Genomic DNA, 13,522 nt, shown 5'->3' on the forward strand with positions numbered 1-13,522 from the left:
GAACTAGAAGAAAGACGGGGAGCAGCAGTGCAGCAGCCCAGCAAATGGGTCTCCCAGTGCCTCAGCAAAAATAAGGGAAGCAGCCCTACAAAGGCCCCAGGCGAATAAGCACCTGCAGCATTCATCTGAAAGGAGCTGAAGAAAGCAACCTAGAGTCTTCCTAAAGTCCCAGCCTTGCTGATTCCAACCCAACACCAGGTAAGCTGTCAGAACCCTACAGCCTCCAACTGTCAACCAGGAGGAAATCCTGAAGCCCAGGTGGTAGAGCAGGCAAACACCAACACCTGGACCTCCAAGTGCCTCAGTGAGGGTGGGGAACTGGAAACCAGCTCAGAAAACCACCAGGTGCCTCAGCACTCTACCACAAAGGAATCTCCCAGTGCATTAGCAGAAAGAGGGAGACAACACTGCAGGGGGCCCCAGGCAGATAAACACCCTGCAGCACCCATCTCAAAGGAGCTGAAGAAAGCTAAAGGAAAGGAAAAGCAGGCAACCTAGAATTGCCTGAAAGTTCCAGCCTTGCTGATTCCAGCCCAACACAGGTAAGCTGCCAAACCTACAGCCTCCAATTGCCAACATAAGAGGCCCCAGCACACAAAGCCAGTGACCAAGACCTAGGCTCCCAACACAAGAAGCTTGGGTCAGTGCCCTCTGTTCCCGCAGGAGAGCTCAATCTCTTTAAAGGCCAGGGAATAAAGAAACCATGAGTAAAAAGAAATGTACCATAGATTCATATTATGAGAAGAGTGAAGATCAAGACAGAAATTCTGAAGAGGACAACATTGTCAACAAACCCACATCTGCAACATCAAAAGGGAATATGAACTGGTCTGAAGCCCAAAAAGCCTTCTTAGAAGAGCTCAAGAAGGATTTTAAAGTCAAATGTCAGAGGTAGAAAAGTCCTTAAAAAATACAATGGCCAACCGGAAAAAAAAGTACACTGAAGAAAACAAATCCCTTAAAAATACAATTGGCCAATTGGAAGGAAGTACAAAAACTAACAGAAGAAAAAATCTGTTAAAAACTAGAATTGGACAAATGGAAACTAATGACTCTATGAGAGAGCAAGAATCAGTCAAACAGAAACAAAAAAATGAAAAAATAGATGAAAACATAAAATACCTCATCGGTAAAACAACTGACCTGGAAAATCAATCCAGGAGAGACAATTTAAAAATCATTGGACTACCTGAAAATCATGATGAAAAAAAGAGCCTGGACAGTATCTTTCAGGAAATCATAAAGGAAAACTGCCCGAAGTCCTAGAACCAGAAGGTAAAATAACCATAGAAAGAATACACATCACCACCTGAAAGAGATCCCAAATTGACAATGCCAAGGAATATAATAGCAAAATTCCAAAATTACCAGATGAAAGAGAAGGTGCTGCAAGCAGCCAGAAAGAAACAATTTAAATATCATGGAACCACAGTCAGGATTACACAGGACCTTGCAGCTTCTACATTAAAAGACCACAGGGCGTGGAACATGATATTCCATAAGGCAAAGGAGCTTGGATTGCAGCCAAGGATCAACTACCCTACAAAAAAAAGCATGATTTTTCAAGGGAGGAGATGGATATTCGACAAAATATGGGACTTCCAAACCTTCCTCATAAAAAGGCCAGAGCTCAACAAAAAATTTGATCTTCAAGTACAAGATTCAAGGAAGACATAAAAAGGTAAATGGGACAGAAAGATACAAAATGTTGTTAATAAGGTGGACTGTTTACATCCCTACAAGGAAGATGACACTTGCAACTCTTGAGAACTGTATTGTTATTACACCATGTTAAAGGAGTATATAAAGGGGTGGATATTAGTTGACTTTGATGTAATGATAAAAAAAATCTAATCAAGTGGGTTAAATGGATCCAAGTAAGTGGATTAGTCTGATCTTAGAAAATGTACTGAGAAAGGAGGAGGCAGACAAGGGTAAATTACATTACAGGAAAAGACAAAAAATCCTATTACAGCAGAGGGAAAGAAGGGAGGGGGTGAGCATTGTTTGAACCTTACTCTCATCAGATTTGGCTCAAGAAGGGAATAACATAATCAGTTAGGTATAGAAATCTAACTTGCCTTATAGGCAGTAGGAGGGGAAAGGGGAAAGAAAAGAGAGGGAAGATGGAAGGGACGGAAGAGGCAGTAAGGGCAAAGGGGAAGAAAAGGGAAAGGGATGATAGAAGGGAGGAGAGACTGAAGGAGGCAGTGGTCAAAAGCAAAACACTAGTGAGGGGGGAAAGGAGAAAGGAGAAAGATAAAGGGGGAAAAGGATGGAGAAAAAGACACAGATAGTAATCATAACTGTGAAAGCTGAATCACTATCTTTTTTTTCTCTTCTGTTGAGTTTTGTTTCCTCTTTCTGATGGTTCCTCCTATTGGTTTTAATTTTTACTTACAATTTCACTGATGTGAAAATATGTTTAATAAGAATGAAATGTATAGCCTATATCAGATTGTGCGCCGTCTTGGGGAGGGTGGTGGGGAGGAAGGGGGAGAAAAATTTTAAACTCAAAAGCATATGGAAGTGACTGTTGATAAATCAAAATAAATTAATAAAATTAAAAAAATAAAGAAGCCACAAACAAAATCCCAGACACTGCTCCAGCCCACGCCTAGGACAGGTTGGGGGATCCAGGACATGTACAACGAATTTCAGGTCATGGCTTTCTAGGCAGTTAGATGTGCCTGGCACAGAGCCCGGCGGAGGCCTCTGTCCTCCAGGAGCTGCTGGTCTCCTAGACTTAACTACTGAGGTTAGGAGGCATATCAGCAAGAGCTGACATTATATAGTGGGCCCTCTGGTTTGCAAAGCACTTCCCAAATCCTATCTGGTTCTGTCCTCACACTCTCTGGGGAGGGGTAATAGAGGGGGTGCTGAGGATGCTATGTCACTGTCCCTGATGCGGAACAGGGGTGGAGAGACCTGTTCAGTTCCCACAGCCTGGAGAGTCTGAGGCTGGATTTGAATTCAGGGCTTCTTGACTCAGGTCCAATGCTCTGGGCACCCAGTGTCCCTTAGCAGCATACTCTGCTTGACAGGGGCATTCTGGAGACATAAAAGCCACTCCCCAGAACTTGTGGGATAGGAAAGAGTCAGGCCCCCTCTCTCTTCATTACAGGGAATCCTGAAAGCAGTCGTGGGGGGTGGGGATAGGGGGCAGGAGACAGAGCAGACTTAGAGACTACCAGACCAGGGCCAGAATCTGGCCTCAGGCCCTTCCTGGCTAGGAGGACCCTGGAGAGCAGCTTGGTCTCAGTGTGCCTCAGTGTCCCCATCTGTAAAATGGGGATCATAACAGGCTTCAAGAGGAGGACTTCTGCCTGGGACCCTGAAACCTTTAGCTAAGCTCTTCCTAGGACTGAAGTCAGGGCAGCCGGAGGCAGAGGGGGCCAGTTGGTCACTAAGACGCTGCTATAGAAATGGGAGATGCTCCCATTTGGCAGATGCAGAAAATGAGGCTGGGAGCAGTGCTGGACCCACCCCACCCCCAAACACACACTCACAGACTGCCGGGGTCAGCTGCCGCTTTTGAATTCAAGGGCTGTGCCTCGCCCCTAGCCCCTTCCTACCATTACAGGAGGGGAAGGGGCGGGCTGGGGAAACTGACCATCTGCTTCATCACCAGGTCTCAGACGCCCCATATTATTTGTTAATGAGGAGTCTCCCGGCTCAGTCCACACGCAGGATCTCCCCTCGGGGGCTGACACCAGGGTAGCCCAAAGCGTGAGCGGGGCAACAAAGACGCCCCACCCGCTCCTGCGTGGACTATGTGCCCGCGGACTCCCTGGCTCGATTGTGTCTGCCAGCGCAACTTTGGGACTCTGCTGGCGTACGGCCTGGCTCGGAACTCTCCCTGGACAGCTGGGTAAACTGAGGCTGGGAAGGAGCAGGGCTGTAAGCCAAGGACCCCTGGAGGAGGTGGCCAGGCCGGCTATCCCTTAGCGACGTGCCCTGGGGAAGGTGCCTCTTCTCTCCCCTCCTCCGTCCCCCTAACACGCGCTGACACACACTCCCACGCACAGAACCCGAGGCAAAGCGCCCAGAGAGAGGAAAGAACCACAGAGTCACGGGCCTCCCCTCCCCACTCACCTCCCTCCTCCGCCCCCCTGCCCTGGCCGTACCTGGGGGTTCGCGGGGCTGCCAGACGCTCCGTCCTAAGGCCCCGGAGTCCGGGGACCCCAAGCTCAGCCAGACCCGGGACCAAGGCCGGGCTGGCCGCCGCTGCCCTCCAGCCGCTGCCTCCGTCGATCCCAAAGCGTCCAGCCGCTCCGGGGGCCGCCACGGACGCGCTCCCTCCGACCAGGGTCACTCTGTTAGCACCTGTGCTGCAGCTGCAGCCCCACCCCCATCCCGTGGCTGCCTCGGCCCCGCCCTCCAGGCCCCGCCCCCAGGTCCTCCTCCGGGGGCCCCGCCCCTCGGGGGGTCATCCCCCATCCCGGGTGTCCCGCGGTGCTCGGGGCCCTTCCCCTGCCCAATCGCTGCGTCAGCCTGACAGGAGCCCTGGCCCTGCATTCTGTGGGATCACGGCCCCCCACGACGGCCCAGCGGGCCCGGATCGCGGCAGAGTTGGGGGTCCCATCCTGGGTCTGGAGCCCGGCGGCCCAGAGACTGACAGGGCCCGGCCCAAGTTCACCCAGCAGCCTGGGCTCAGAGCGGAAAGCGTGGCTGCGGCTCCTGTCCCCTCCCTCCCGGGCCAGCCCAGCCCGGTCTGTGCAGGGTGCCTAGGGGCAGGGCCGATGCCAGCTCCACTGAGCTCTGACCCTCAGGTAACCCTGAGGATCGGATCCAGCCCTCCCATCCCGTCCCAGTGCCTATTGTTTGCGCCGCCGGGAACCTGTTTGACTTCATTTTTTCCAGGAGATACACTTGGGGTGGGGGGGGGGGCAGGAGAGAAAGCCCAGCCCTGAGCCGAGGCCTGCAGGGATCCCTGGGGCCCCTGGGCACCCGGTGCTGGCGCCCACCCTCGAGATGCCTCCTGGGGGCGCCCGCCCTCAGGACGCCTTCTGGTGGCCAGCCGGCGCCCCTGGCACCTCAGAAGTCCCCCGGTGCCCGCTGGAGCAGTGCATGCTCAGACCAGAAGTTCAAAGAGCCAGATGAGGAAACTGAGGCCCGGCGAGGAAACCCTACTCGCCCAAGGTCACCCAGGCAGTAAGGGGCAGAGCTAGAATTTGAACGCAGAGCCTTTAACTCCAAACCCGCAGGGCTCTCTTCCACTTGCTAGTTAAATGACCTTGGACAAGTCCCTTTCACTCTCTCGGTCTCAGTTTCCCTCTCTGTAAAGCCTAAGACTGTTCAATCGCAGCTCTAGAGACAGGGAAGGTCTCAGCTGCCCTCTGGTCCAACCCTCTCATGTTACAGGTGGGGAAACTGAGGCCCTGGGCAGAAGTGACTTGTCCAAGCTCACGCTGCTTGGGCACCACCATTCCCTGCCGGGACCCTAGCTCCAGGCCCGCCTCCCAGTCTCCCGGGCACCGTCAGCCCCCTTGGAGCAGGGGGTCTCTGGACTTGCCCCAGGATCTTCCCGCAAGGATGTCAGAAAAGGCGGCCTTGCTCCATCCTACAGTCCAGCCAGGGTCCGGGAGCCGGCCATCCCAGCGAGCTACACACCAGTTCCTCCATTGTTTTCCTTTGACAGGAGATGAGTATTATACACAGCCATGTGGCCATTAGTCCTTCCCACCGCAGCCTGAGTCACTCACCCCCTGGTATCCGTCCTGGCACCTCCCTGCCCTGTGGGCATCCAGGCATTACATAACCCTGGGCAGCGCAGTTCTCCAGGCTGGGGGCTTACTCCTCACCAGACTGCGAGCCCCCTGAGGGCAGGCCCCAGGCTTCCCCCCAGCGCCAATAACAGCATCCTATTTGTGGAGCCTGGATGGCCCCAGCACTGATGGGGGGGGCGGGGCTCACAGGAATCGGTGCCCAGGGACCACCTCCCAGCCCACTCTTCCAAGGCTCCTAAAGCATTGTCCCCTCGGGGAGGTCGCCCTCTGCGAGGCCAGCCTTGCTCTGTGAATCTTAGATTGGAGACTCCGGGGTTCTATCTCCTAGTGCTGAGAACACAGGCCCTGCTAACAAGGGAGGGAGAGAGTCAGCTGGCCCTCTTTCCTCACAGGTAGCAGCAGCCTCCAGGCCACTCTGGAGAGCCCCGTTCCAGGCAGGCAGACACCACGGATGCCCATTTGTGACATGATGCCTCTGACGTCTGTCACACCCTTCTTGGACAGCATTCCATTCGGTCAGTCAACAGGCTGACTATAGGCCAGTCATCTTAGGAAGAAGGCCCTCTTGGAGAAACTGAGGCCAGTGCCACACCCTTGCTTTGCCAAGCAGCCCCTCCACAGAAATGCCAGCCTGGGGCATTTGACATTTTGTGGCTGAAGGAAACAACCAAATCATCATCCTCTGCGGGCAGTGACTCACAGCTGGGTCACGAGCTGTGGTGGAGGAAGAGGCATGTTTGCTGTGAATGGGTGTCCAAAGCAGCCAGCTGTGGGCATCCCTCCTGTGACCAATTGGAGCATGACTGTCCCTGGCCTTCTTCATGCTCTGGGGGAGTCTTTCCTGGACACTCTGCTGCCGAGACTAAAAAGCACTTGTGACCCGGCCACTGTTTCCAGGTAAACCAAGTCAGGCAAGAAGGATGCTGTCCATTCACATGACCGATGCTGGCTCTCATACCCTCCGCTGGAGTAGAGGCAGCTGCGTGTCAGTGGGTAGAGTTGGGAAGGCTTAGATTCAAATCTAACCTCCAACACTTAGCAAGTGTGTGACCCTGGGCAAATCACTTAGTCTATCTGACTCAGTTTCTTCAGCTGTAAAATGGGGATAATGATAGCACCTACCTGCCAGGTTTGTTGTGATGATCATTGCCCTCCTTGCCCGGCACCATCTCTGGGCCCCCACTCCTCCCTACCACGCACTGATTCTCTGGCACAAACACCATGGGCTGGTCTCCCATCACCCTGGCCCACAGATAGCCTCCACCCAGGCCTCCTTGACATCTACACACCTTACCCACAAAGCAGCAGACCAGAGACCTGGACTCTGGAGGGTTCTGGGTTCCAATGCCACCTCAGGCCTTTCCTAATCTGTAAGATCCTAGACATGTCACCTATCCTCTCTGAGACACTCTCCTTTCCTCCTCTGTAAAATGGGCATCATGAGTCTTGCTCTGCCTGCTTGGCTCAGGCATGGGCCATAAACATGATAGAGATAGACGGACATATAGATAGATAGATGATAGATAGGGTGGAAAAATAGATACAGAGATAGACACAGATAGATGGATGGATAGATACAGATAGATGTTAGACAAATAGAGACAGACAGACAGACAGACAGATGGACGGATGGTGTGTGGATGGATGGATGGATGATGGGTGGGTGGGTGGGTGGGTGGATGGATGATGGATGGGTGGGTGGGTGTGTGGATGGATGGATGATGGATGGGTGGGTGGGTGGGTGTGTGGATGGATGGATGGATGGGTGGATGGATGGGTATATGGATGGATGGATGGATGATGGATGGGTGGGTGGGTGGGTGGATGGATGGGTGGATGGGTGGGTGTGTGGGTGGATGGATGGATGATGGATGGGTGGGTGGATGGATGGATGGATGGATGATGGATGATGGATGGGTGGGTGGGTGTGTGGATGGATGGATGGATGATGGATGGGTGGGTGTGTGGATGGATGGATGATGGATGGGTGGATGGATGGGTATATGGATGGATGGATGGATGATGGATGGGTGGGTGGGTGGGTGGATGGATGGGTGGATGGGTGGGTGTGTGGGTGGATGGATGGATGATGGATGGGTGGGTGGATGGATGGATGGATGATGGATGATGGATGGGTGGGTGGGTGTGTGGATGGATGGATGGATGATGGATGGGTGGGTGTGTGGATAGATGGATGATGGATGGGTGGGTGGGTGTGTGGATGGATGGATGATGGATGGGTGGGTGTGTGGATGGATGGATGATGGATGGGTGGGTGAGTGTGTGGATGGATGGATGATGGATGGATGGGTGTGTATGTGGATGGATGGATGATGGATGGGTGGGTGGATGGATGGATGGATGATGGATGATGGATGGATGGGTGGGTGTGTGGATGGATGGATGATGGATGGGTGGGTGGGTGGGTGGATGGATGATGGATGGATGGGTGGGTGGGTGTGTGGATGGATGGATGATGGATGGGTGGGTGGGTGGGTGTGTGGATGGATGGATGATGGGTGGGTGGGTGGATGATATAAAAGTTGTCTATTACAGGGCACTGCTTCAGGTGGCTCTGCTGCCCTCTTCATTTAAGTCCATACTGTCAAGGGCTCAATGTGGACGGATTCAAGGTGTACTAGAGAGACCACCAGGCAACCTCGGGCAAGCCCCTTCCTACTCTGAGCCTCGGCCTGACAAAGCTGGGGGCCTTGGACTAGACAGCCTGAGATACCTTCCAGCTGGTAAAAATATGGTCAAAGCCATGCTTTAATCTTAGCACTAAAGAAGCAGTGTGGTACAACTGAGGGAGCGATGACTCTGGTTTGGGAAAATCTGGGGTCAAATCCTCTGAAACTTCTGATCGGGGTATAGACCTTGGGTCTCCTGAGACCCTGGCACAGGAGTGGAATCCCCGAGAATAGTCTGTGGATCATGGTCCTAGATTTGTAGCTGGAAGGCCCCTTAGAAGGCATCAACTAAATTTCCTAGGTGAGGAGACTGAGATCCCAGAGTGGCAGTGACTTACCCAAGGTCCTACTGCTAACAAGTGTCTGGGGTGGAATCTGAACCCAGATTCTCTGACAGCAGACAAATGCAGGGCTCTCCTCCACAATCTAGGACAAACCATGGCAGGCACTTCAGAACAGCCTCTCAGAGGGCAGAGACTTTCAAGGTTCCACCATTAGGCTAATTACTATTCAGCTGATCCGCTGGCGTAACCCAATGCCTCAGCTGCCTTCCCCGGGGCCATTATCCCCATCCCGAATGTTGGCCTGCCTGTCATCAAATATTCATCCTCTCCTGTGCTCTCTGGAAAGCGAATGAATGCTGCTGTCTGCGCATGGAGAGGGATACTGGCCAGCAGATGGATGTGAGGGGAGGACTGTGGGGACCAAGATGGAGGCTGAGACAGAGGGAGACTAAAAAGCGATTGGGTAAATACAGCAATGGGCCCAATGAGGAAGCCACACCCCATTGACAGCCTCTTCCTTTTTTCAGTTTATCCATTTTATTCATCCTTTAAAAATAGCTCTTTAGCTTATTAAAGTTTTTTATTTTTTTAATCTCCATTTAAGCTCATTTACCATATAATTTTCAAAATTTTAGTATTTGGGCAGGTTTGGGGATTTTAATTTATTTTTTTTTCTCTTCCTCAATAGTATTTTACTTTTCCCAATTACATGTAAAGATACATTTCACTATTCATTTTTTTGTAAAATTTTGAGTTCCAAATTTTTCTCCTTTCCTCCCTCCCTGCCCTCTCCACTCCCCAAAACAGCAAGTAACCTGATATAGGCTATACATGTACAATGTTAAACATATTTCCACATTAGTCATATTGTGAAAAAAGAATCAGAACACAAGGGAAAAACCACGAGAAAGGAAAAAACAAAACAAAGCACAACAAAACCGAAAAAAGAGAAAATAGTCTGCTTCTATCTGCATTCAGACTCCGTAGTTCTTTCTCTGAATGTGGATAGCAATTTCCATCACGAGGCCTTTGGAGATGTCTTAGATCCTTGCAGAGCTCAGAAGGGCTAACTCCATCAACGTTAGTCACTGCACAACATGGCTGTTACTGTGTACAACATTCTCCTGGTTCTGTTCTCTTCACTCAGCATCAGTCCATGCAAGTCTTTCCAGGTTTTTCTGAAGTCGCCTGCTCATCATTTCTTATGGAACAATAGTATTCCATCACAATCATATCCACACAATTATTCAGCTTTTCCCCAACTGATGGGCACCCCCTCAGTGTCCAGGTCTTTGCCGCCACAGAAAAGAAGAGTGTGAGCATTTCCGTATACGTGGGTCCTTTCCCCTTTTTTGTGATCTCTCCAGGATACAGCCGCAGCAGCAGGGGTGTTCGCAGCCCCTTTCTTCCCCTGCCTCTGCATCCTTGGAGGGGAAGCTGCTTCTCCCTCATCGTTCAGTCCCTCGTCCCTTCCCACCCAGGAGGACGGCAGCTATTCGTCGTAACACCCCCACCACCACCACCACCATTTGTAGCCAAAGCAGCCGGTAATTAGCAGTCTGATTCCTTTAACTGCTTATCCACATTACCGCACTGTATGAAGCTGCTATTAAGGCTTGAGGATTTACCACGAGTTTGCTTGCTGGTGAATGTGGGCAGGGAGTTGGCAAAGAAAATTCACCCACGGGGAGAATGGACTTTCCCCCGGAGCGGGCTGGGAGTGGGGGTGAACCAATGAGAGAAAGAGAAACAGAGACAGTCAGAGGGACAGAGACAGAGAGTGAGAGACTTCTGCAATCCTTGACTCAGATATTCGAGCCAATTCACACCCAAGACCGCCTTGTTGACCTTGAGAGATGAAGAGCCTTACCAGGAGCCAGAAAGCCACTGGGTGTGGGGGTGGTGAAGGGCTAGGGCTGGTGCCGGTGCCGGTGCTGGTGGCTGTGGTTGCAGCTGTTTTGTCCGAGGGCGCCTGGGCACTGAGGCGGCAGAGCTGCTGAAGCCGGGGGTTGCCTCTCCAGACACTGGGGTCCCTGGCACTTCCTGTCCGCAGGAGCCCTTTCCCTCAGGCCCCTCCCAACCAGGTGCTCTCACCACCAGGAACGACACGTGGGTTTTTTCCCACAAATCCAGCCATTGAGTGGTCACTTTCCTCCCCTCATCTTCCTGTCCACACGGCTTCATTTCCTAGTTCCTTCCTAGCCTCAGTGTCATCCTGGACTCCTCACTCTATCTCACCCCCCAGATCCAAGCTGTGGCAGAGGTCTATCCAGCCGACCTTTGGAGCATCTCTCCATCTGTCCCCAGCTAGGGGCAGACACTCATCCCCTCACACCTGGATTCCTCACAATGGCTGCTGGGGGTGAGGGCTGCCTGCCTCAAGTCTCCCCCCAGTCCAGTCCATCCTCTACCCAGCCAATAAAGTGATTTCCCTAAAGCCCAGGTCTGATCATGTCATCCCCCCAGCTCTGGTAGCCCCTCTTGCCTCCAGGACCAAATACAAAATGCTCTGTTTGGCATTCAGGGCCTTCACCACCTGGCCCCCTGCCACCTTTCCAGTCTTCTCACACCTTACCTCCAATCTTTGATCAGTGACCCCAGACTCCTGGTCATCCCACCAACAATGCCCTCCATCTCATGGCTCCAGGCCCGTTCTCCCGAGGCCCCCTGCCTGCCATCTCTGCCTCATCTCAGCCTCCTGGCTTCTTGTCAGTCCCAGCTAATATCTGACCTTCTCCAGGAAGCCTCATCCAGCCCTCCTCCTTCCAGGCCTTCCCTCCAGTCATTATCATTCATTTGTCCTGTCTGTATCCTCCCCACCTAACTGAAGAATCAAGTCACCCTGAAGGAGAGACAGGAGATCACCTGGGCCAGGTGAGTCACCTGGACCACCATGCCCCCTCAGACCCTGATGGGGACAGCCCAGAGAAGCTGGCCCAGGGGCCTCGGGCACAGGTAGGCCAGCGCCGAGGCCTTCTCCTGGGAAGCGGCTCCTGGGAGAGGCAGCCAGGCCAGGGCCCTACCGGGGTAGCAGGCATGAGAACAATAGGAAATGTGAGGCAGGACCAGCTGCTGCCCCTGGGGGGGGGGGCATCCCTCTGACCTGCTGCTGAAACCTTGCCTCCTTATTGTCTTTCCCCCATTAGAATGGGGGGTCCTGGGGGGCTTGGACAGTCAGACTGGTTGGTTTGCACCCCCAGGTCTTTGTAAATGCTTAATAAGGGCTTCCTTCCTGCCGTCCTTCCTTCCTTCCTTCATTCACTCTCTAACTTGTCTGCACATAGTTCTTTATACCTTCCCTCTGAGCTCCTGGAGAACAAGGACCATCTTCTGCCTTTCTGAGTACCCTCCCTTAGTATCCCAGTACTTACTACAGTGCCTGGCACACAGCAGGTGCTCAATAAATGCTTACTAACTAAAAATACCCCTTCACACAATATAACAAATAAAAGGATAAGTTATTTAATAAAATAAAGTTAATGATCCTACATATATTCAAGGGCTGGAGGACTCGAGGCCCCACACTCTATCCACTGTACCACCTAGCTGCCCCTACCCCCATCCCCACCCTCTAGGAATTTGCTTTCTAACAAGGCAACAAAACACACGTGAGGGAGTGGTGGCCAGGGAGGGAAGCAAGTTTTGGTGAGGGAAGTTAGAGGCCGCTGTGACTAAAGCCAGAAGGCACTTGACAGTAGTGGCCTACAGGCGCGGAACGGGGCATACGCTGTCAGCCATGGTCCATGTGTGGGTTTGTTCTCCCTGTCTGTGCTACCAAATAAAATAAAAATAATGACACAACCTAAATTAAGGGCTGGAAGAAGCTAAATGCTCAGCGGGCGGAGCATGGCGTCTGTATTCAGGAAGACCTGAGTTCAAATCCAGCCTCAAACACTTACTAGCCATGTGACCCTGGGCAAGTCACTTTACCTCTGCCTGCCTCAATTTCCTTATCTGTCAAATGAGCTGGAGAAGGAAATGGCAAACCACTCCAGTGTCTCTGCCAAGAAAACCCCAGATGGGGTCAGGCAGAGTCAGACACAACTCAGCAACAACAGTGAACTGAGGGTGAGAGGTCTGATGATGAAACATCCCTTCCTCATCTCAGGAGAGCCCTGGTGAATTCTGGGAACAGAACGAGGCCTCCCTCCCAACCGCAGGCCAGCGCTGGCTTGGCTTTTCTAATGGTGCGTACCTGTTAAAGGAGGGGCTGGGGGCGGGCCGTGCTGGTGAGTGATCTTAGCAATGCCAAATATCCAGAAGAAAGTGGGCGCAGGGAGGCGCTCCAGAGAGCGTCTGCAGTGAGACTGCATCCACACGCATTTGTCTGTGCCGGCCTTAGACACCCTCTTCAACAAGCTTGTTTTGTGGTTTGGGGATAGGCTGAAAAGAAAGGAATTTCATGGTTTGCTCATTTTGAAAAACAGTAATGATAATAGCTAGCTTTTCTATGGCACTCCGAAGTTTGTGAAGTGCTTTACAAATACTTGTCACATCTATCCTCATGCCAACCCCAGGAAGCGAGTGCTATTATTGACCCCTTGTTACAAGTGGGAAAACCGAGGCACACAGCGCTAGAGTGACTTGTCTCGGGTCTCTTAGCTAGTGAGTGTCTGAAGCAAGATTTGGACTCAGGCCTCTCTGATTCCAGGTCTAGCATGCTCTCCACCCCGCCACTATTACCATATGCAGCAGGGGTTTGGCAGAAAGAACAGAGGACAGGGAGTCACAAGACGGAGGCTCTCATTCTGCCGGTGGCTCTGGGAGCCTTCATCTCCTCATCTGTAAAATGGAGATTAAAAAACATTTGCCCTGTCTA

General features: G+C 52.3%; 1 protein-coding gene across 1 annotated transcript in view; it reads right to left on the reverse strand.

Moving 5' to 3' along the window:
* MTUS1 (microtubule associated scaffold protein 1) overlaps window positions 1–4,343 on the reverse strand; it is a 118,804-nt gene extending 114,461 nt beyond the window's left edge. The window contains exon 1 of the mRNA XM_020976769.2: window positions 4,128–4,343. The gene's annotated coding sequence lies outside the window, so the exon portion shown is untranslated. The remainder of the gene's footprint in view (window positions 1–4,127) is intronic.
* Window positions 4,344–13,522: the final 9,179 nt, after the last annotated feature.

Source organism: Phascolarctos cinereus, unplaced genomic scaffold (genome assembly GCF_003287225.1).
Source record: "Phascolarctos cinereus isolate Bilbo 61053 unplaced genomic scaffold, phaCin_HiC Scaffold_9;HRSCAF=440, whole genome shotgun sequence".
Classification (NCBI taxonomy): Eukaryota; Metazoa; Chordata; class Mammalia; order Diprotodontia; family Phascolarctidae; genus Phascolarctos; species Phascolarctos cinereus.